Here is a 23,668-nt window from a genome sequence, read left to right on the forward strand (position 1 = left end):
ACGAAACCCGACTTTCTCAAAAGTCGGGTCGAGTGAAATCGGCCGATCCTATAAAAAAGTCGGGGTCAGCCGAAACACGAAACCCAATGCAGTGCAATGGGATACTATGGTTCCCAGGGTCTGAAGGAGAGGAAACTCTCCTTCAGGCCCTGGGATCCATATTAATGTGTAAAATAAAGAATCAAAATAAAAAATATTGATATACTCACCCTCGGACGCGCCCTGGTACTAACCGGCAGCCTTCCTTCCTAAGAATGAGCGCATGAAGGACCTTAGATGACGTCGCGGCTAGTCCATGTGACCGCTCGCGACCAATCACAAGCCGCGACATCACCGCAGGTCATTCACGCGCTCATTCTTAGGAAGGAAGGCTGCCGGTTAGTACCAGGGCGCGTCCGAGGGTGAGTATATCAATATTTTTTATTTTGATTCTTTATTTAACACTAATATGGATTCCGATACAGATTCCCGATATCGCAAACATATCGGAACTCGGTATCAGAATTCCGATACCAGATTCAGAAGATCGCCGACCTCATGGCCGACCCCACACAGGGGTCGGGTCGGGTTTCATGAAACCCGACTTTGCCAAAAGTCGGCGACTTCTGAAAATGGCCGACCCGTTTCGCGCAACCCTACTTTTGAGTATCTGTATCTCTGGTTGCAGCTTACCAATTAGAATAAAAGGATCTACAGTCCATTACCGGGCATGCTGCATTCTTGTCATCTCCCCTGACAATCTTCAGTCAGAGCCTCCCACACACATTGGATTGTGAGCAGAACCTATTGATAACGGCAGGTTTGGCTAAATTTAGACTAATGTGTATGGGGGTCTTAAAGTGAAACTGTCATCAGGATTTTGCTCAAGAAATTACAGACAGTGTCACGTTGGTGCCGTTATACTGAATAAAATTATACCTTGGTTGATTAAATCTGCCTTGTGGTTGCTGTTTAAACTGTATTTGTAGTATTCAGTTAATGAGATTCTCTTGCATCTGGGCAGGCCTGTGTGCGAGGCATTATGTGGTTCTCTTCTTAGATGTTCATCCTTATGGCTAATGACAGATCACTGATTCCTCAGTGACCTGCCCCCTATTTTACATACTGCATAGATACATACATACATACAGTACATACCGCATGCATACATACCGTTTTTAAAAAAAAAAATCACATTCATCAAATAGGCGTCTCCATTTTTCAGGATCTGGGGCTGGTTGAAACCTTATTTTTTGTGTACCAGGTTGACATTTTTATTGACACCATTTGATGGTAAATATGATGTTTTCATCACCCGTTATTGCATTTTAATGCAATGTTGTGGCAACCAAAAAACATATTTCTGGCGTTTTGATGTTTTGCTGCGTTACTCGGTTTTCCATTCGGATTAATTTTTTTTATATATTGATAGATCAGGTGATTCTGAACGTAGTGATACGAAATATATGTATTTTTTATTGTTTTATTTTGAATGGGGCAAATAGGGGGGTAATTTAAACTTTTATATTTTTAAAGTTTTTTCATATTTTTAAGAACATTTTTTTCAGTATTTACTTGCTTCAATAGTCTCCATGGGAAACTAGAAGCTGCAATCATCTGCTGCAGCCCTGCTCTGTGTAGCAAAAATGCTCACTTGCTATGAGCGCCAACCAATGGGCAGCGCTCATAGCTATCCGGCAATAACCATCACAGTTGTCATGCCAATCCATCAGCGACTTGAAGTCATGTGACATGGGTGCTGATAGGCGTGGTTTGTGACATGCTCCTGACACATGCATGTTAAATGCCGCTGTCAGAGATTGAAAAATATTTAGAATTGAGAGTCAGTAGATATTGACATTTTGCTCTCAAAGAACTTTTTTGTTGTTGACTTTTCAAACATCTTTTAGCAAACAATTTTTGTTTAATCTTTCTTTAAATAAACTTGTTAGTGACTTTCAAACAGTAGCATAATGGACAGGTTACTTATTTTAGCTACTTCATGTCTTAGGAAACCTGCAATAGTTAAAAAAAACTCAAAGGACTGAACATATGAAAAGCGTGTTGTCTTTCAGGGTATGAGTTCAATGTTTTAGCATATACAGTTATATGAAAAAGTTTGGGCACCCCTATTAATCTTAACCCCTTCCTGACCTTTGACGCCACGTAGGCGTCATGAAAGTCGGTGCCAATCCGACCCATGACGCCTATGTGGCGTCATGGAATGATAGCGTCCCTGCAGATCGGGTGAAAGGGTTAACTCCTATTTCACCCGATCTGCAGGGAGAATGGGAGTTGTACTTCAGCCCAGGAGGGGTGGCTTTGCCCCCACGTGGCTACGATCGCTCTGATTGGCTGTTGAAAGTGCAACAGCCAATCAGAGCAATTTGCAATATTTCACCTATGAAAATGGTGAAATATTGCAATCCAGCCATGGCCGATGCTGCAATAGCATCTGCCATGGCTGGAAATCATGTTCTGCCCCCCCCCCACCGCCCCCGATCTCCTCCCCAGTCCTCCGTTCTGTCCGGTACCCCCCTCTGTCCCCATGTCCACTCCCCCGTGCTCCTGTCCGCTCCCCCCGTCCTCCGATCCCCCCCCCTGTGCTCCGATCCACCCCACCACCACCCCCTCATACTTACCGAGCCTCCCGAAGTCGGTCCGTCTTCTCCCTGGGCGCCGCCATCTTCCAAAATGGCGGGCGCATGCGCAGTGCGCCCGTCGAATCTGCCGGCTGGCAGATGCGTTCCATGTACATTTTGATCACTGTGGTAAACTTATCACAGTGATCAAAATAAAAAAATAGTAAATGACCCCCCCCTTTATCACCCCCATAGGTAGGGACAATAATAAAATAAAGAAAATATTTTTTTTTTCCACTAGGGTTAGAACTAGGGTTAGGGTTAGAACTAGGGTTAGGGTTAGGGGTACGGTTAGGGTTAGGGGTAGGGTTAGGGTTAGAACTAGGGTTAGCGTTAGAATTAGGCTATGTGCACACGGTGCGGATTTGGCTGCGGATCCGCAGCGGATTGGCCGCTGCGGATTCATAGCAGTGTTCCATCAGGTTTACAGTACCATGTAAACCTATGGAAAACCAAATCCGCTGTGCCCATGGTGCGGAAAATACCGCGCGGAAATGCTGCGCTGTATTTTCCGCAGCATGTCAATTCTTTGTGCGGATTTCGCAGCGTTTTACAGCTGTTCCTCAATAGGAATCCGCAGGTGAAATCCGCATAAAAAACACTGGAAATCCACGGTAAATCCGCAGATAAAACGCAGTGCCTTTTACCTGCGGATTTTTCAAAAATGGTGCGGAAGAATCTCACACGAATCCGCAACGTGGGCACATAGCCTTAGGGTTAGGGTTGAAATTAGAGTTAGGGTTGGAATTAGGGCTAGGGTTGGAAATAGGATTAAGAATAGGCTTGTGGTTAGGGTTATGGTTAGGGTTAGGGGTGTGTTGGGGTTAAAGTTGTGGTTAGGGTTGGGGTTAGGGTTGGGATTAGGGTTAGGGTTGGGATTAGGGTTAGGGTTGTGGTTAGGGGTGTGTTGGGGTTGGGTTGTGATTAGGGTTATGGCTAGAGTTGGGATTAGGGTTAGGGGTGTGTTGGGGTTAGGGTTGGGATTAGGGTTAGGGGTGTGTTGGGGTTAGTGTTGGAGTTAGAATTGAGGGGTTTCCACTGTTTAGGCACATCAGGGGTCTCCAAACGCAACGTGGCGCCACCATTGATTCCAGCCAATCTTGTGTTCAAAAAGTCAAATGGTGCTCCCTCCCTTCCGAGCCCCGACGTGTGCCCAAACAGTGGTTTACCCCCACATATGGGGTACCAGCATACTCAGGACAAACTGGGCAACAATTATTGGGGTCCAATTTCTCCTGTTACCCTTGCAAAAATAAAACATTGCTTGCTAAAACATAATTTTAGAGGAATGAAAAATGATTTTTTTTTTCACGGCTCTGCGTTGTAAACTTCTGTGAAGCACTTGGGAGTTCAAAGTGCTCACCACCTATCTAGATAAGTTTCTTGGGGGGTCTAGTTTCAAAAAGGGGGTCACTTGTGGGGGGTTTCTACTGTTTAGGTACATCAGCGGCTCTGCAAATGGAATGTGACGCACGCAGAACACTCCATCAAAGCCTGCATTTCAAAACGTCACTACCTCCCTTCCGAGCCCTTACTTGTGCCCAAACAGTGGTTTACCCCCACATATGGGGTATCAGTGTACTCAGGACAAACTGGGCAACAACTATTGGGGTCCAATTTCTCCTGTTACCCTTGGGAAAATAAAAAATTGCTTGCTAAAACATCATTTTTAAGGAAAGAAAAATGATTTTTTATTTTCATGGCTCTGCGTTGTAAACGTCTGTGAAGCACTTGGGGGTTCAAAGTGCTCACCACATATCTAGATAAGTTTCTTGGGAGGTCTAGTTTCCAAAATGCGGACACTTGTGGGGGTTTCTACTGTTTAGGCACATCAGGGGCTCTGCAAATGGAATGTGACGCACGCAGAACACTCCATCAAAGCCTGCATTTCAAAACGTCACTACCTCCCTTCCGAGCCCTGACTTGTGCCCAAACAGTGGTTTACCCCCACATATGGGGTATCAGTGTACTCAGGACAAACTGGGCAACAACTATTGGGGTCCAATTTCTCCTGTTACCCTTGGGAAAATAAAAAATTGCTTGCTAAAACATCATTTTTAAGGAAAGAAAAATGATTTTTTATTTTCACGGCTCTGCGTTGTAAACTTCTGTGAAGCACTTGGGGGTTCAAAGTGCTCACCACATATCTAGATAAGTTTCTTGGGGGGTCTAGTTTCCAAAATGGGGTCAATTGTGGGGGCTTTCTACTGTTTAGGCACATCAGGGGCTCTGCAAATGGAATGTGACGCACGCAGACCACTCCATCAAAGCCTGCATTTCAAAATGTCACTTCCTCCCTTCCGAGCCCTGACTTGTGCCCAAACAGTGGTTTACCCCCACATATGGGGTATCAGCGTACTCAGGAGAAACTGGACAACAACTTTTGGGGTCCAATTTCTCCTGTTTCCCTTGGGAAAATAAAAAATTGTGGGCTAAAAATCATTTTTGAGAAAAGAAAAATTATTTTTTATTTTCATGGCTCTGCGTTATAAACTTCTGTGAAGCACTTGGGGGTTCAAAGTGCTCACCATACATCCAGATTAGTTCCTTGGGAGGTCTAGTTTCCAAAATGGGGTCACTTGTGGGGGAGCTCCAATGTTTAGGCACACAGGGGCTCTCCAAACGCGACATGGTGTCCGCTAATGATTGGAGCTAATCTTCCATTCAAAAAGCCAAATGGTGTGCCTTCCCTTCTGAGCCCTGCCGTGCGCCCAAACAGTGGTTTACCCCCACATATGGGGTATCATCGTACTCAGAACAAACTGGAAAACAACATTTGGGGTCCAATTTCTCCTGTTACCCTTGGGAAAATAAAAAATTCTGGGCTAAAAATCATTTTTGAGGAAAGAAAAATTATTTTTTATTTTCACGGCTCTGCGGTATAAACTTCTGTGAAGCACTTGGGGGTTCAAAGTGCTCACCACACATCTAGATTAGTTCCTTGGGAGGTCTAGTTTCCAAAATGGGGTCACTTGTGGGGGAGCTCCAATGTTTAGGCACACAGGGGCTCTCCAAACTCGACATGGTGTCCGCTAACGATTGGAGCTAATTTTCCATTCAAAAAGTCAAATGGCGCTCCTTCCCTTCCGAGCCTTGCCGTGCACCCAAACAGTGGTTTACCCCCATATATGAGGCATCGGCGTACTCAGGAGAAATTGCCCAACAAATTTTAGTATCCATTTTATCCTGTTGCCCATGTGAAAATGAAAGAATTGAGGCTAAAAGAAATTTTGTGTGAAAAAAAAGTACTTTTTCATTTTTGCGGATCAATTTGTGAAGCACCTGAGGGTATAAAGTGCTCACTATGCCTCTAGATAAGTTCCTTGGGGGGTCTAGTTTCTAAAATGGGGTCACTTGTGGAGGAGCTCCAATGTTTAGGCACACAGGGGCTTTCCAAACGCGACATGGTGTCCGCTAACGATGGAGATAATTTTTCATTCAAAAAGTCAAATGGCGCTCCTTCCCTTCCGAGCCTTACCATGTGCCCAAACAGTGGTTTACCCCCACATGTGAGGTATCGGTGTACTCAGGAGAAATTGCCCAACAAAATTTGGGATCCATTTTATCCTGTTGCCCATGTGAAAATGAAAAAATTGAGGCTAAAATAATTTTTTTGTGAAAAAAAAAGTACTTTTTCATTTTTACGGATCAATTTGTGAAGCACCTGGGGTTTAAAGTGCTCACTATGCTTCTAGATAAGTTCCTTGGGGGGTCTAGTTTCCAAAATGGGGTCACTTGTGGGGGAGATCCAATGTTTAGGTACACGGGGGCTCTCCAAACGCGACATGGTGTCCGCTAAAGATTGGAGCCAATTTTTCATTAAAAAAGTCAAATGGCGCTCCTTCCCTTCCGAGCCCTGCCGTGCGCCCAAACAGTGGTTTACCCCCACATATGAGGTATCAGCGTACTCAGGACAAATTGGACAACAACGTCCGTGGTCCAGTTTCTCCTTTTACCCTTGGGAAAATAAAAAAATTGTTGCTAAAAGATCATTTTTGTGACTAAAAAGTTAAATGTTCATTTTTTACTTCCATGTTGTTTCTGCTGCTGTGAAACACCTGAAGGGTTAATAAACTTCTTGAATGTGGTTTTGAGCACCTTGAGGGGTGCAGTTTTTAGAATGGTGTCACTTTGGGGTATTTTCAGCCATATAGAACCCTCAAAATGACTTCAAATGTGAGGTGGTCCCTAAAAAAAATGGTTTTGTAAATTTTGTTGTAAAAATGAGAAATCACTGGTCAAATTTTAACCCTTATAACTTCCTAGCAAAAAAAAAATTTGTTTCCAAAATTGTGCTGATGTAAAGTAAACATGTGGGAAACGTTATTTATTAACTATTTTGTGTCACATAACTCTCTGGTTTAACAGAATAAAAATTAAAAATGTGAAAATTACGAAATTTTCAAAATTTTCGCCAAATTTCCGTTTTTTTCACAAATAAACTCAGAAATTATCAACCTAAATTTACCACTAACATAAAGCCCAATATGTCACGAAAAAACAATCTCAGAATCGCTAGGATCCGTTGAAGCGTTCCTGAGTTATTACCTCATAAAGGGACACTGGTCAGAATTGCAAAAAACAGCAAGGTCATTAAGGCCAAAATAGGCTGGGTCATGAAGGGGTTAAGCTTAATGTTTTATAAAAATTGTGTTTTTTTTGCAACAGCACTTTTTTGGTTTTGTAACCTCATTGAGCTTTGAACGTCATAGCCAGGTGTATGCAATCATGAGAAAAGCTACTTAAAGTGGCCACTTGCAAGTTGTTCTCCTGTTTGAATCTCCTCTGAAGAGTGGCATCATGGGCTCCTCAAAACAACTGTCAAATGATCTGAAAACAAAGATTATTCAACATAGTTGTTCAGGGGAAGGATACAAAAAGCTGTTTAAGAGATTTAACCTGTCAATTTCCACTGTGAGGAACATAGTAAGGAAATGGAAGAACACAGGTACAGTTCTTGTTAAGGCCAGAAGTGGCAGGCCAAGAAAAACATCAGAAAGGCAGAGGAGAAGAATGGTGAGATCAGTCAAGGACAAGGACAATCCTCAGACCACCTCCAGAGAGCTGCAGCATCAACTTGCTGCAGATGGTGTCAATTAGAGTTGAGCGACTTTCATTTTTTTAAGATCGAGTCGGGTTTTGTGAAACCCGATTTTGTCCAGAGTCGAGTCGAGTGCAGTCGGCCGATTATCGCTAAAAGTCGGGGATCGACCGAAACACGAAACCCAATGCAAGTCAATGGGGAAGCATAGTCGGCAGTGAGTGGAGGCCAGGAAAACACCTACAGTGCCCATTTTAATGCCAAAAACATCCATTCTTGTTTCTGAAGCTTGTCAATCTTAATTAACTTTATAATAATAGTTGGGCATAGGGAATTGGGGGTCATTTGGCAAAAGTTGTGGGGGGAGTAGGGCCGGCTCAAGTTTTTCGTGGGCCCAGGAAATGCGGACTATGTCACGGCGGTGTTGCAGGGAAAGGTAAGTATTTCAACGTTGCAAGTGCTGTGATCCTGAGCAAGCAGGGGGGGCCCACTCGTTCGCATTGGCACTGGCACAGGGCCCCTCAAAGTACAGCGATGTGTGTTTGCATGGCGGGGGCGCCTCCCACCAGCAGCGACACTTTTGCGTACTCTGAGGGGCCCTGTGCCAGTGACGTCGCCAACGAGTATGCCCCCCCACCTGATGAAGGAACCTGCACTTTCATCTGCACCTTCCTCTCTGTCCCTGTGTAAGGTGGTATAACATGCGGGAAGGGGAACCTTACTTTCAGCAGGGTCAGATTCTGGCTGTGTAGAGTATAAGGGGAATGTAGTGGTTTAGGTCAATGTACCAGCAGACTCATCTAGCAGTGGCTGGGCAATGGGCAGGATGAGGAGGAAACAGATATAGGGCCAAAGAATAAAGTAGGCTAAATGCAGTTCAAAATTGGTAACAGGACTAAACAGGCGGCATTGCTTTGTTCAGTGGAGTAGCAAACCCAAGAGCAGCAGACACTGTTTCAAGGGCCTAACCACACTAGTAGGCCAAATGCAGTTTAATATCTGATAGTATAGGGCGAAAGCCAGAATGTGGAAGCTCAGCTTTGTTCAGTTGAGGACAACACCAGGCAGGGGCAGACAGACACCTTTAGTAGGCCGGAACAGCCAATTTTTAAAAAAAACAGCAGTTAGTAAGAGGCAGAAGGTAGAAGCTCAGCTTTATTCAGTTGAGGACAACACCAGGCAGGGGCAGACAGACACCTTTAGTAGGCCGGAACAGCCAATTGCATTTTTAAAAATGGTAATTTGGAACTGAAGGTTGAAGCTCAGCTTTATTCAGTTGAGGACAACACCAGGCAGGGGCAGACAGACACCTTTAGTAGGCCGGAACAGCCAATGGCATTTTTAAAAATGGTAATTTGGAACAGAAGGTAGAAGCTCAGCTTTATTCAGTTGAGGACAACACCAGGCAGGGGCAGACATTCACCTTTAGTAGGCCGGAACAGCCAATTTTATAAAAAAAAAGCAGTTAATAAGAGGCAGAAGGTAGAAGCTCAGCTTTATTCAGTTGAGGACAACACCAGGCAGGGGCAGACAGACACCTTTAGTAGGCCGGAACAGCCAATTGCATTTTTAAAAATGGTAATTTGGAACTGAAGGTTGAAGCTCAGCTTTATTCAGTTGAGGACAACACCAGGCAGGGGCAGACAGACACCTTTAGTAGGCCGGAACAGCCAATGGCATTTTTAAAAATGGTAATTTGGAACAGAAGGTAGAAGCTCAGCTTTATTCAGTTGAGGACATCACCAGGCAGGGGCAGACAGACACCTTTAGTAGGCCGGAACAGCCAATGGCATTTTTAAAAATGGTAATTTGGAACAGAAGGTAGAAGCTCAGCTTTATTCAGTTGAGGACAACACCAGGCAGGGGCAGACATTCACCTTTAGTAGGCCGGAACAGCCAATTTTATAAAAAAAAAGCAGTTAATAAGAGGCAGAAGGTAGAAGCTCAGCTTTATTCAGTTGCAGCTTCTTGGCAATAATATAAAGAAGACGCGACAGGACAACACTCGGTGGATGCCATATCTGTGTTTTCAATGGAAAAAAACCTTTCAGTTAACTACTTGCAGGAGCAAGTTTTTGTAGCTGGTGGACAATTTTTTTAAAAAAAAGCAGTTAATAAGAGGCAGAAGGTAGAAGCTCAGCTTTATTCAGTTGCAGCTTCTTGGCAATAATATAAAGAAGACGCGACAGGACAACACTCGGTGGATGCCATATCTGTGTTTTCAATGGAAAAAAACCTTTCAGTTAACTACTTGCAGGAGCAAGTTTTTGTAGCTGGTGGACAATTTTTTTAAAAAAAAGCAGTTAATAAGAGGCAGAAGGTAGAAGCTCAGCTTTATTCAGTTGCAGCTTCTTGGCAATAATATAAAGAAGACGCGACAGGACAACACTCGGTGGATGCCATATCTGTGTTTTCAATGGAAAAAAACCTTTCAGTTAACTACTTGCAGGAGCAAGTTTTTGTAGCTGGTGGACAATTTTTTTTAAAAAAAGCAGTTAACCCCTTAACGACCTTTGACGCATACACTGCATCATGAAAGTCGGTGCCAAAACGACCTATGACGCAGCGTATGCGTCATGGAATGATCGCGCTCCTGCAGATCGGGTGAAAGGGTTAACTCCATTTTCACCCGATCTGCAGAGACAGGGGGAGTGGTGCTTCAGCCCAGGGGGGGTGGCTTCACCCCCCCGTGGCTACGATCGCTCTGATTGGCTGTTGAAAGTGAAACTGCCAATCAGAGCGATTTGTAATATTTCACCTAAAAAACAGGTGAAATATTACAATCCAGCCATGGCCGATGCTGCAATATCATCGGCCATGGCTGGAAAACCTGAAGTGACCACCCCCCACCCCACCGATCGCCCCCCCAGTGCTCCGGTGCGTGGTCCGGTCCCCTCCGTCCTGTGCTCCGCTGCCCCGTGCTCCTGCCCGCTCCCCCGTCCTGCTGTCCGCTCCCCCCGTCCTCCGATCACCCCCCCTGTGCTCAGATCCACCCCCCCACCACCATTTCATACTTACCGATCCTCCCGGTGTCCGGCCGTCTCCTCGCTGGGCGCCGCCATCTTCCAAAATGGCGGGCGCATGCTCAGTACGCCCGCCGGCCGGCAGATTCCTTACAGGTACATTTTGATCGCTGTGGTAGGTTCTACCACAGCGATCAAAATAAAAAAAATAATAAATAAACCCCCCCCTTTATCACCCCCATAGATAGGGACAATAATAAAATAAAGAAAATATATATATATTTTTTTTCCACTAGGGTTAGGGTTAGAACTAGGGTTAGGGTTAGAACTAGGGTTAGGGTTACGGGTAGGGTTAGGGTTATGGCATGTGCGGATTTGGCAGCGGATCGGCCGCGGATCGGCCGCGGATCGGCCGCGGATCCGCAGCGGATCGGCCGCGGATCCGCAGCGGATCGGCCGCGGATCCGCAGCGGATCGGCCGCGGATCCGCAGCGGATTGGCCGCTGCGAATTCGTAGCAGTTTTCCATCAGGTTTACAGTACCGTGTACACCTATGGAAAACCAAATCCGCTGTGCCCATAATGCGGAAAATTCCGTGCAGAAACGCTGCGTTGTATTTTCCACAGCATGTCAATTCTTTGTGCGGATTCCGCAGCGTTTTACACCTGTTCCTCAATAGGAATCCGCAGGTGAAATCCGCACAAAAAAACACTGGAAATCTGCTGTAAATCCGCAGGTAAAACGCAGTGCCTTTTACTTGCAGATTTTTCAAAAGTCGTGCGGAAAAATCTCACACGAATCCGCTACGTGGGCACATACCCTTAGGGTTAGGGTTGGAATTAGGGCTAGGGTTGGAATTAGGGTTACGGGTGTGTTGGGGTTAGGGTTGTGGTTAGGGGTGTGTTGGGGTTAGGGTTGTGATTAGGGTTATGGCTACAGTTGGGATTAGGGTTAGGGGTGTGTTGGGGTTAGTGTTGAAGTTAGAATTGAGGGGTTTCCACTGTTTAGGCACATCAGGGGTCTCCAAACGCAACATGGCGCCACCATTGATTCCAGCCAATCTTGCATTCAAAAAGTCAAATGGTGCTCCCTCCCTTCCAAGCCCCGACGTGTGCCCAAACAGTGGTTTACCCCCACATTTGGGGTACCAGCGTACTCAGGACAAACTGGGCAACAACTGTTGGGGTCCAATTTCTCCTGTTACCCTTGCAAAAATAAAAAATTACTTGCTAAGACATAATTTTTGAGGAAAGAAGAATGATTTTTTATTTTCACGGCTCTGCGTTGTAAACTTCTGTGAAGCACTTGGGGGTTGAACGTGCTCATCACACATCTAGATAAGTTCCTTGGGGGGTCTAGTTTCCAAAATGGGGTCACTTGTGGGGTGTTTCTACTGTTTAGGCACATCAGGGGCTCTGCAAATGCAACGTGACGCCCGCAGACCATTCCATCAAAGTCTGCATTTCAAATGTCACTACTTCCCTTCCGAGCCCTGACGTGCGCCCAAACAGTGGTTTACCCCCACATATGGGGTATCACTGTACTCACAACAAACTGGGCAACAAACATTGGGGCCCAATTTCTCCTGTTACCCTTGTGAAAATAAAAAATTGCTTGCTAAAACATCTTTTTTGAGGAAAGAAAAATGATTTTTTATTTTCACGGCTCTGCGTTGTAAACTTCTGTGAAGCACTTGGGGGTTGAATGTGCTCATCACACATCTAGATAAGTTCCTTGGGGGGTCTAGTTTCCAAAATGGGGTCACTTGTGGGGTGTTTCTACTGTTTAGGCACATCAGGGGCTCTGCAAATGCAACGTGACGCCAGCAGACCATTCCATCAAAGTCTGCATTCCAAAACGTCACTACTTCCCTTCCGAACCCCGACGTGTGCCAAAACAGTGGTTTACCCCCACATATGGGGTATCAGCGTACTCAGGAGAAACTGGACAACAACTTTTGGGGTCCAATTTCTCCTGTTACCCTTGCAAAAATAAAAAATTCTGGGCTAAAAAAATATTTTTGAGGAAAGGAAACACATTTATTATTTTCACGGCTCTGCGTTATAAACTTCTGTGAAGCACTTGGGGGTTCAAAGTGCTCACCACACATCTAGATAAGTTCCTTGGGGGGTCTAGTTTCCAAAATGGAGTCACTTGTGGGGAGTTCCTACTGTTTAGGCACATCAGGGGCTCTGCAAATGCAACGTGACGCCCGCAGAGCATTCCATCAAAGTCTGCATTCCAAAACGTCACTACTTCCCTTCCGAGCCCCGACATGTGCCCAAACAGTGGTTTACCCCCACATATGGGGTATCAGCGTACTCAGGAGAAACTGGACAACAACTTTTGGGGTCCAATTTCTCCTGTTACCCTTGCAAAAATAAAAAATTCTGGGCTAAAAAAATATTTTTGAGGAAAGGAAACACATTTATTATTTTCACAGCTCTGCGTTATAAACTTCTGCGAAGCACTTGGGGGTTCAAAGTGCTCACCACACATCTAGATTAGTTCCTTGGGAGGTCTAGTTTCTAAAATGGGGTCACTTGTTAGGGAGCTCCAATGTTTAGGCACACAGGGGCTCTCCAAACGTGACATGGTGTCCGCTAATGATTGGAGCTAATTTTCCATTCAAAAAGCCAAATGGCGTGCCTTCCCTTCCGAGCCCTGCCGTGTGCCCAAACAGTGGTTTACCCCCACATATGGGGTATCATCGTACTCAGGACAAACTGGACAACAACATTTGGGGTCCAATTTCTCCTATTACCCTTGGAAAATTAAAAAATCCTGGGCTAAATATCATTTTTGAGGAAAGAAAAATTATTTTTTATTTTCACGGCTCTGCGTTATAAACTTCTGTGAAGCATCTGGGGGTTGTAAGTGCTCACTATGCATCTAGATAAGTTCCTTGGGGGGTCTAGTTTCCAAAATGGGGTCACGTGTAGGGGAGCTCCAATGTTTAGGCACACAGGGGCTCTCCAAACGCCACATGGTGTTCGCTAACGATTGGAGCTAATTTTCCATTCAAAAAGTCAAATGGCACGCCTCCCCTTCCGAGCCTTGCCGTGCACCCAAACAGTGGTTTACCCCCACATATGAGGTATCAACATACTCAGCAGAAATTGCCCAACAAATTTTAGGATCCATTTTATCCTGTTGCCCATGTGAAAATGAAAAAATTGAGGCTAAAAGAAATTTTGTGTGAAAAAAAAGTACTTTTTCATTTTTACGGATCAATTTGTGAAGCACCTGAGAGTTTAAAGTGCTCACTATGCTTCTAGATAAGTTCCTTGGGGGGTCTACTTTCCAAAATGGGGTCACTTGTGGGAGCGCTCCAATGTTTAGGCACACGGGGGCTCTCCAAACGTGACATGGTCTCTGCTAGCGATGGAGATCATTTTTCATTCAAAAAGTCAAATGGCGCTCCTTCCCTTCCGAGCCTTACCATGTGCCCAAACAGTGGTTTACCCCCACATGTGAGGTATCAGTGTACTCAGGAGAAATTGTCCAACAAATTTTAGGATCCATTTTATCCTGTTGCCCATGTGAAAATGAAAAAATTGAGGCTAAAATAATTTTTTTGTGAAAAAAAAGTACTGTTTCATTTTTACGGATCAATTTGTGAAGCACCTGGGGGTTTAAAGTGCTCACTATGCTTCTAGATAAGTTCCTTGGGGGGTCTAGTTTCCAAAATGGGGTCACTTGTGGGGGAGCTCCAATGTTTAGGCACACGGGGGCTCTCCAAACGCGACATGGTGTCCGCTAAAGATTGGAGCCAATTTTTCATTCAAAAAGTCAAATGGCGCTCCTTTCCTTCCAAGCCCTGCCGTATGCCCAAACAGTGGTTTACCCCCACATATGAGGTATCAGCGTACTCAGGACAAATTGGACAACATCGTTCATGGTCCAGTTTTTCCTTTTACCCTTGGGAAAATAAAAAAATTGTTGCTAAAATATCATTTTTGTGACTAAAAAGTTAAATGTTCATTTTTTCCTTCCATGTTGCTTCTGCTGCTGTGAAACACCTGAAGGGTTAATAAACTTCTTGAATGTGGTTTTGAGCACCTTGAGGGGTGCAGTTTTTAGAATGGTGTCACTTTGGGGTATTTTCAGCCACATAGAACCCTCAAACTGACTTCAAATGTGAGGTGGTCCCTAAAAAAAATGGTTTTGTAAATTTTGTTGTAAAAATGAGAAATCACTGGTCAAATTTTAACCCTTATAACTTCCTAGCAAAAAAAAAAATTGTTTCCAAAATTGTGCTGATGTAAAGTAGACATGTGAGAAATGTTATTTATTAACTGTTTTGTGTCACATACCTCTCTGGTTTAACAGAATAAAAATTAAAAATGTGAAAATTGCGAAATTTTCAAAATTTTCGCCAAATTTCCGTTTTTTTCACAAATAAACTCAGAAATTATCGACCTAAATTTACCACTATCATGAAGCCCAATATGTCACGAAAAAACAATCTCAGAATCGCTAGGATCCGTTGAAGCGTTCCTGAGTTATTACCTCATAAAGGGACACTGGTCAGAATTGCAAAAAACGGCAAGGTCATTAAGGCCAAAATAGGCTGGGTCATGAAGGGGTTAATAAGAGGCAGAAGGTAGAAGCTCAGCTTTATTCAGTTGCAGCTTCTTGGCAATAATATAAAGAAGACGCGACAGGACAACACTCGGTGGATGCCATATCTGTGTTTTCAATGGAAAAAAACCTTTCAGTTAACTACTTGCAGGAGCAAGTTTTTGTAGCTGGTGGACAATTTTTGTACTGTACCAGTTTTTTGTTGTATGTGTTTTTGTTTTTAATGTTAAAATGTCTGCATTTGATATCTCTCCAGTATTTTCTTTTTTATAAGCAAAATACTGCAGTTTTACATCGGTTACATGGATACACAGGCAGCTTGGTGGTCAGTGGAGGAGTATTTAAAGTAGGGACCGCAGACAGGCTATCAAAGGCCTAAAATAACAAACAATAGGCTCATGGCAGCTTTACAGCGGTTACATGGATACACAGGCAGCTTGGTGGTGAGTGGAGGAGTATTTAAAGTAGGGACCGCAGACAGGCTATCAAAGGCCTAAAATAACAAACAATAGGCTCATGGCAGTTTTACAGCGGTTACATGGATACACGGGCAGGCAGCTGGTGATGAGTGGAGGAGTATTTAAAGTAGGGACCGCAGACAGGCTATCAAAGGCCTAAAATAACAAACAATAGGCTCATGGCAGCTTTACAGCGGTTACATGGATACACAGGCAGCTTGGTGGTGAGTGGAGGAGTATTTAAAGTAGGGACCGCAGACAGGCTATCAAAGGCCTAAAATAACAAACAATAGGCTCATGGCAGTTTTACAGCGGTTACATGGATACACGGGCAGGCAGCTGGTGATGAGTGGAGGAGTATTTAAAGTAGGGACCGCAGACAGGCTATCAAAGGCCTAAAATAACAAACAATAGGCTCATGGCAGCTTTACAGCGGTTACATGGATACACAGGCAGCTTGGTGGTGAGTGGAGGAGTATTTAAAGTAGGGACCGCAGACAGGCTATCAAAGGCCTAAAATAACAAACAATAGGCTCATGGCAGTTTTACAGCGGTTACATGGATACACAGGCAGCTTGGTGGTGAGTGGAGGAGTATTTAAAGTAGGGACCGCAGACAGGCTATCAAAGGCCTAAAATAACAAACAATAGGCTCATGGCAGTTTTACAGCGGTTACATGGATACACAGGCAGCTTGGTGGTGAGTGGAGGAGTATTTAAAGTAGGGACCGCAGACAGGCTATCAAAGGCCTAAAATAACAAACAATAGGCTCATGGCAGTTTTACAGCGGTTACATGGATACACGGGCAGGCAGCTGGTGATGAGTGGAGGAGTATTTAAAGTAGGGACCGCAGACAGGCTATCAAAGGCCTAAAATAACAAACAATAGGCTCATGGCAGTTTTACAGCGGTTACATGGATACACAGGCAGCTTGGTGGTGAGTGGAGGAGTATTTAAAGTAGGGACCGCAGACAGGCTATCAAAGGCCTAAAATAACAAACAATAGGCTCATGGCAGTTTTACAGCGGTTACATGGATACACGGGCAGGCAGCTGGTGATGAGTGGAGGAGTATTTAAAGTAGGGACCGCAGACAGGCTATCAAAGGCCTAAAATAACAAACAATAGGCTCATGGCAGCTTTACAGCGGTTACATGGATACACAGGCAGCTTGGTGGTGAGTGGAGGAGTAGTGCAAGGAGTGTCTGTCCCAGTACTCCCAAAATATAAATAGATGTTAATGTCTCGCAAAACAACCAAAACAAAAAAAAAGGTGGCATACTTAGGTACAGGGGTGGGCTCATCTACTGAGTTTCTGACATAGTAATTTGGCAGTAACTATTTAATGGTGCCAATATAGGACACAGACACAGACTACTTTAAGTTGCATCATAGATGTCTACAAATTTGTATTGTCAGTGCCAGACATTGAATGATGTCAGCGAATAGACTAAAGATTGGTGGAGCTGTGCGACATAATTTTGCACGTGGTAGAGCACATTTTGAGCTGGGGTAGGGGGGAACTCTCTTGAGGCCGGCGGGACCGCCCCAGGGCCCCTCATGTTACAACGGTGTGTCTGACGTTGGGTGCGCACCACCACCGCCAGAGACACTACATTGTACTATGAGGGACCCAGTAGCAATGCCGTCAACCAAAAGCGAGCACACCCACCTCTTCAGACAAACAGCAGTCTCACGGGTGCTTGCGCCAAGTCGCGATACCACGGCCCCGTGTGGGGAGTTTTGCCATTTAGGGAGGTGTAAACATGTCGTATGCTGTACAATCAGCTGCAGCAAATTAGACATTAGAAAAGTAATTCACAGGCAAGAGCTTTTCATAGGAAAGCTAGGTGTCGGCCGGGCAAGGTGGGGCAAAAGATTTCGAAATCCAGTTGTGGTTCATTTTAATGAATGTTAGATCGTCAACATTTTGGGTAGCCAGACGAGTCCTTTTTTCGGTTAATATTGAACCTGCAGCACTGAATACTCTTTCTGATAGGACACTTGCTGCCGGGCAAGCAAGCTCCTGCAATGCATATTCTGCCAATTCTGGCCAGGTGTCTAATTTGGAGGCCCAGTAATCAAATGGGAATGACGGTTGAGGGAGAACATCGATAAGGGATGAAAAATAGTTAGTAACCATACTGGACAAATGTTGTCTCCTGTCACTTTCAATTGATGCAGCAGTACCTGTCCTGTCTGCGGTCATAGCAAAATCACTCCACAACCTGGTCAGAAAACCCCTCTGTCCAACGCCACTTCTGATGTGTGCACCCCTAACACTCCTAGTCTGCTGCCCCCTGGAGCTCGTGTGAGAACGATCACGTGCGCTGTGTGCTGGGAATGCCTGAAGCAAACGGTCAACAAGAGTTGATTGTTTGGTTGCTAATATTAGTTCCAAGTTCTCATGTGGCATAATATTTTGCAATTTGCCTTTATAGCGTGGATCAAGGAGGCAGGCCAACCAGTAATCGTCATCGTTCATCATTTTCGTAATGCGTGTGTCCCTTTTTAGGATACGTAAGGCATAATCCGCCATGTGGGCCAAAGTTCCAGTTGTCAAATCTCCGGTTGTGATTGGTTGAGGGGCAGTTGCAGGCAAATCTACGTCACTTGTGTCCCTCAAAAAACCAGAACCCGGCCGTGACACGCAACCAATTTCCTGTGCCCCCGGGAAAGGTTCGGCATTAAAAATATACTCATCCCCATCATCCTCCTCGTCCTCCACCTCCTCTTCGCCCGCTACCTCGTCCTGTACACTGCCCTGACCAGACAATGGCTGACTGTCATCAAGGCTTTCCTCTTCCTCTGGTGCAGACGCCTGCTCCTTTATGTGCGTCAAACTTTGCATCAGCAGACGCATTAGGGGGATGCTCATGCTTATTACGGCGTTGTCTGCACTAACCAGCCGTGTGCATTCCTCAAAACACTGAAGGACTTGACACATGTCTTGTATCTTAGACCACTGCACACCTGACAACTCCATGTCTGCCATCCTACTGCCTGCCCGTGTATCCTCCCACAAATAAATAACAGCACGCCTCTGTTCGCACAGTCTCTGAAGCATGTGCAGTGTTGAGTTCCACCTTGTTGCAACGTCTATGATTAGGCGATGCTGGGGAAGGTTCAAAGACCGCTGATAGGTCTGCATACGGCTGGCGTGTACAGGCGAACGTCGGATATGTGAGCAAAGTGCACGCACTTTGAGGAGCAGGTCGGAGAACCCAGGATAAGTTTTCAATAAGCACTGCACCACCAGGTTTAAGGTGTGAGCCAGGCAAGGAATGTGTTTCAGTTGGGAAAGGGAGATGGCAGCCATGAAATTCCTTCCGTTATCACTCACTACCTTGCCTGCCTCAAGATCTACTGTGCCCAGCCACGACTGCGTTTCTTGTTGCAAGAACTCGGATAGAACTTCCGCGGTGTGTCTGTTGTCGCCCAAACACTTCATAGCCAATACAGCCTGCTGACGCTTGGCAGTAGCTGGCCCATAATGGGACAACTGGTGTGCAACAGTGTCATCTGCCGATGGAGTGGTTGGCAGACTGCGTTCTGTGGAAGAGCTGTAGCTTCTGCAGGAGGACGAGGAGGAGGAGGAGGAGGGGGTGCGAACGCCTACAGCCAACTGTTTCCTAGACCGTGGGCTAGGCACAACTGTCCCTAAATTGATGTCGCCTGTGGACCCTGCATCCACCACATTCACCCAGTGTGCCGTGATGGACACATAACGTCCCTGGCCATGCCTACTGGTCCATGCATCTGTAGTCAGGTGCACCTTTGTACTCACAGATTGCCTGAGTGCATGGACGATGCGCTGTTTAACATGCTGGTGCAGGGCTGGGATGGCTTTTCTGGAAAAAAAGTGTCGACTGGGTAGCTCGTATCGTGGTTCAGCGTACTCCATCAGGGCTTTGAAAGCTTCGCTTTCAACTAACCGGTAGGGCATCATCTCTAACGAGATTAGTCTAGCTATGTGGGCGTTAAAACCCTGTGTACGCGGATGCGAGGATAAGTACTTCCTTTTTCTAACCAGAGTCTCATGTAGGGTGAGCTGGACTGGAGAGCTGGAGATCGTGGAACTTTCGGGTGTGCCGGTGTACATGGCAGACTGAGAGACGGTTGGAGACGGTATTGTTTCCGCCGGTGCCCTAGATGCAATATTTCCTCCTACAAAACTGGTGGTTCCCTGACCCTGACTGCTTTTGGCTGGCAAAGAAACCTGCACAGATACTGCCGGTGGTGCGGAAAATGGTGGCCTTACAGTGACGGAAGGGATGTTGCGTTGCTGACTAGCTTCATTGGCCGAGGGTGCTACAACCTTAAGGGACGTTTGGTAGTTAGTCCAGGCTTGAAAATGCATGGTGGTTAAGTGTCTATGCATGCAACTAGTATTTAGACTTTTCAGATTCTGACCTCTGCTTAAGCTAGTTGAACATTTTTGACAGATGACTTTGCGCTGATCAGTTGGATGTTGTTTAAAAAAATGCCAGACTGCACTCTTCCTAGACTCGGATCCCTTTTCAGGGATTGCAGACTGAGCTTTAACCGGATGGCCACGCTGTCCTCCAACAGGTTTTGGCTTTGACACGCGTTTTGGGCCAGATACGGGCCCGGCAGATGGAACCTGTTGCGATGTTGATGCCTGCTGCGGCCCCTCCTCCACCTCCGCTTTTGAACTACTGCCGCCTGCACCCTGTTCCCCCAATGGCTGCCAATCGGGGTCAATAACTGAGTCATCTATTACCTCCTCTTCGAGCTCGTGTGCAACTTCGTCTGTGTCACTGTGTCGGTCGGTGGTATAGCGTTCGTGGCGGGGCAACATAGTCTCATCAGGGTCTGATTGTGGATCTGTACCCTGAGAGGGCAATGTGGTGGTCTGAGTCAAAGGAGCAGCATAGTACTCTGGCTGTGGCTGTGCATCAGTGCACTCCATGTCAGAATCTACTTGTAATGGGCATGGCCTGTTAAATGTTTCACTTTCTAAGCCAGGGACGGTATGTGTAAAGAGCTCCATGGAGTGACCCGTTGTGTCGCCTGCTGCATCCTTCTCTCTTGTTGTAGTTTTTGCTGAGGAGGACAAGGAAGCGACTTGTCCCTGACCGTGAACATCCACAAGCGACGCGCTGCTTTTACATTTACCAGTTTCGGAAGAGGAGGCAAAAGAGCTAGAGGCTGAGTCTGCAATGTAAGCCAAAACTTGCTGTTGCTGCTCCGCCTTTAAAAGCGGTTTTCCTACTCCCAGAAAAGAGAGCGTTCGAGGCCTTGTGTAGCCTGACGACGAAACTGGCTCCACAGCTCCAGACTTAGGTGGAATATTTTTATCCCCACGACCACCTGATGCTCCACTACCACTACCATCATTACCAGCTGACAATGAACGCCCACGACGACCTCTTGCACCAGACTTCCTCATTGTTTTAAAATCTTAACCAAAGTAACTTTATTTGTTGCTGTCAAACAACTTACACGGTGAGCTATAACTTCAGTATGATTTCAATATCCCTTAACAGGTTGGTGAGACCACAAGGAAAATCAGGCACAATGTTACACACTCTGTTTTCTGTGGCACAAAATCACAGAGATGACACACACGCAGGACTGTCACTCAAGCACTAATGTCAATATTAATCTCCCACCTAATTTATTTATTTTTTTTCCTCAGGGAGACTTTAGAAACCAAATAATATTAAAAAAAAAAACAAAAAAAAAAGGCTTTCTATGGCCCACAATTAGAGAGAGAGAGGTGGCACACCCAGGAGTCAAGACTGGCGCACAAGCTGAAAGGGCAATATTACTCTCCCACTGTTTTTTTAAGTTTTTTTTCTTTTATTTTCAGGGAGACTTTAGAAACCAAATAATATTAAAAAAACAAAAAAAATAAATAGGCTTTCTATGGCCCACTGAATGAGAGAGAGAGGTGGCACACCCAGGAGTCAAGACTGGCACACAAGCTGAAAGGGCAATATTACTCTCCCACTGTTTTTTTTTTTTTTTTTTCAGGGAGACTTTAGAAACCAAATAATAAGAAAAATAAAAAAAAATAAATAGGCTTTCTATAGCCCACTGAATGAGAGATAGCACACACAGCAGTGGCACACAAGCCCTGACTGAGGCCAATATTTTTCTCCCACTGATTGATGTAGTGTTTTTGTGTTGAGGTAGATTTTAGAACACAAATCAAGGGAAAAAAAAAAAATGCTTTCAATGGCCCACTGAATGAGAGAGGTGGCACACCCAGGAGTCAAGACTGGCACACAAGCTGAAAGGGCAATATTACTCTCCCACTGTTTTTTTATGTATTTTTTGTTTTTTAAGGGAGACTTTAGAAACCCAATAATATTTTTTTTTAAAAATAAATAGGCTTTCTATGGCCCACTGAATGAGAGAGAGAGAGGTGGCACACCCAGGAGTCAAGACTGGCACACAAGCTGAAAGGGCAATATTACTCTCCCACTGTTTTTTTATGTTTTTTTTTTTTCAGGGAGACTTTAGAAACCAAATAATATTAAAAAAACCAAAAAAATAAATAGGCTTTCTATGGCCCACTGAATGAGAGAGAGAGGTGGCACACCCAGGAGTCAAGACTGGCACACAAGCTGAAAGGGCAATATTACTCTCCCACTGTTTTTTTATGTATTTTTTGTTTTTTAAGGGAGACTTTAGAAACCAAATAATATAAAAAAAAAAAAAAAGGCTTTCTATGGCCCACAATTAGAGAGAGAGAGGTGGCACACCCAGGAGTCAAGACTGGCGCACAAGCTGAAAGGGCAATATTACTCTCCCACTGTTTTTTTAAGTTTTTTTTCTTTTATTTTCAGGGAGACTTTAGAAACCAAATAATATTAAAAAAACCAAAAAAATAACTAGCCTTTCTATGGCCCACTGAATGAGAGAGAGGTGGCACACCCAGGAGTCAAGACTGGCACACAAGCTGAAAGGGCAATATTACTCTCCCACTGTTTTTTTATGTATTTTTTGTTTTTTAAGGGAGACTTTAGAAACCAAATAATATTAAAAAAAACAAAAAAATAAATAGGCTTTCTATGGCCCACTGAATGAGAGAGAGAGGTGGCACACCCAGGAGTCAAGACTGGCACACAAGCTGAAAGGGCAATATTACTCTCCCACTGTTTTTTTATGTATTTTTTGTTTTTTAAGGGAGACTTTAGAAACCAAATAATATTAAAAAAACAAAAAAAATAAATAGGCTTTCTATGGCCCACTGAATGAGAGAGAGAGGTGGCACACCCAGGAGTCAAGACTGGCACACAAGCTGAAAGGGCAATATTACTCTCCCACTGTTTTTTTATGTATTTTTTGTTTTTTAAGGGAGACTTTAGAAACCCAATAATATTTAAAAAAAAAAATAAATAGGCTTTCTATGGCCCACTGAATGAGAGAGGTGGCACACCCAGGAGTCAAGACTGGCACACAAGCTGAAAGGGCAATATTACTCTCCCACTGTTTTTTTATGTATTTTTTGTTTTTTAAGGGAAACTTTAGAAACCAAATAATATTAAAAAAACCAAAAAAATAAATAGGCTTTCTATGGCCCACTGAATGAGAGAGAGAGGTGGCACACCCAGGAGTCAAGACTGGCACACAAGCTGAAAGGGCAATATTACTCTCCCACTGTTTTTTTATGTATTTTTTGTTTTTTAAGGGAGACTTTAGAAACCAAATAATATTAAAAAAACCAAAAAAATAAATAGCCTTTCTATGGCCCACTGAATGAGAGAGAGAGGTGGCACACCCAGGAGTCAAGACTGGCACACAAGCTGAAAGGGCAATATTACTCTCCCACTGTTTTTTTATGTATTTTTTGTTTTTTAAGGGAGACTTTAGAAACCCAATAATATTTAAAAAAAAAATAAATAGGCTTTCTATGGCCCACTGAATGAGAGAGGTGGCACACCCAGGAGTCAAGACTGGCACACAAGCTGAAAGGGCAATATTACTCTCCCACTGTTTTTGTATGTTTTTTTTTTTTTTCAGGGGGAC

The sequence above is a fragment of the Ranitomeya variabilis genome, chromosome 2 (assembly GCF_051348905.1).
Source record: "Ranitomeya variabilis isolate aRanVar5 chromosome 2, aRanVar5.hap1, whole genome shotgun sequence".
NCBI classification, from domain to species: domain Eukaryota; kingdom Metazoa; phylum Chordata; class Amphibia; order Anura; family Dendrobatidae; genus Ranitomeya; species Ranitomeya variabilis.